Source organism: Phoenix dactylifera, unplaced genomic scaffold (assembly GCF_009389715.1).
Source record: "Phoenix dactylifera cultivar Barhee BC4 unplaced genomic scaffold, palm_55x_up_171113_PBpolish2nd_filt_p 000654F, whole genome shotgun sequence".
NCBI classification, from domain to species: domain Eukaryota; kingdom Viridiplantae; phylum Streptophyta; class Magnoliopsida; order Arecales; family Arecaceae; genus Phoenix; species Phoenix dactylifera.
In genome coordinates, this window is record NW_024068044.1 from 192692 (window position 1) to 194038 (window position 1347).

The 1347-nt window shown below is 34.7% G+C and overlaps 1 long non-coding RNA gene across 1 annotated transcript; it reads right to left on the reverse strand.

The window, feature by feature from the left end:
• Positions 1-464: 464 nt before the first annotated feature.
• LOC113461336 lies at positions 465-1104 on the reverse strand. Its single transcript, XR_003383551.2, has 3 exons — positions 958-1104; positions 727-850; positions 465-589 (listed from the first exon to the last, which is right to left on the reverse strand). It is a non-coding gene; the product is annotated as an uncharacterized LOC113461336 (long non-coding RNA).
• Between the last annotated feature and the right edge of the window lie 243 nt (positions 1105-1347).

The window sequence follows — 1347 nt, forward strand, 5'->3', positions numbered from 1 at the left end:
TTAGAAGAGTCTCTATATTGCATATCTGATTATAACTCGTAAATATATCTTTAACCATCTCTCGATTGTTCTGTATACCATGTCTCATGAAACTTCTTTATCATCAGTCTTTATTGCAGTCAATGATAATGTTACTTCACTGGCATTGCTGTACATACACTAGCTGGTTCTATTAAATTTTAGACCATTATATTAACTCATCCTACTGCATAACACTATTATCAGGAAATAATATAAACAATGGTACCTCCTCTTTAGTATGATAAATTCACCTATCACCTTCAAAATAAAAGTGATGTTTAATGCTACAAAAGAGCAATAAATCTGAGGATGATGTGCACATTAAAATAAAGCTCAATAGCGTGAAGTAAAAATTTCTAGCACGTATATGAAGTACAGCCATTTGATTCGAACATGCTATTTAGTGTCTTCTAATAGGAAAACAAACTGACATAAGGCGGATAAACAAACTGAGATCCACCAACACAATTGATAACCTTGCTATAGGTAACATTCTCATGGCAGCTCAGAAAACTTGCACTGTTGTCACCATCCATAGCTTGGACAGCATCATCCTGCAACTATACAACTACTTCTATGATATTGATAGTTCTCGGGAAAGTAGTTTACAGAAAACAACTTTTCATGCTTTCTCACACATAAAGAAATGTTTGAAAAAGACATACAGAGACATAGCACTTTTGGGGAGGAAGGAGATCGACGTACCATTTTTGATGTCTCATTGTTTTCCTTCCCATTATTAGACCCAGATAGATCAGAGACGTGAGACATCTCAGCCGCAGAACAATCAGTATCAGCAATAGAATCAAAATGATAGAGAATGCTAGGTCTGCAATCAGTGCTAATTTCCAATAGTTTACTTTTTTCCAGCATTTGACATGCATATTGCAAAAATTTGGTATTTACATAATAGCAAAAATGGATTTGATGACTCACTTTTTTGATACTTCCAACTTTCTTAGCCTGATCTTCTCCAAAACAGATGATATCGGCTTCTGAACAAGAGGCACAGGTTTAAATGAAGCATCTCTAGTTTCTGCCTCAAAATGAAAAAGATAAAAAGAAAATTATTAGCTTTTCATCTTCGTCTTACTGACTAAAAGGCACAATGTAGATATAATAATAAAGATACGATATTTTAGGTCTTCTGGACTTTAGGGTGAAAATCGAACTAAACAAACTGGAAAAAGAAAAGGAGAAACCGGATTGCATATACCGCGCAACAATCCCTGAGATTCAGCATGAATTTGCTCCAGATTAGCCCTCCTCTCCTGTGGAACAAAATGAAAAAGTAGGTCAACAACAAATAAAACCCAGAAATTTTTA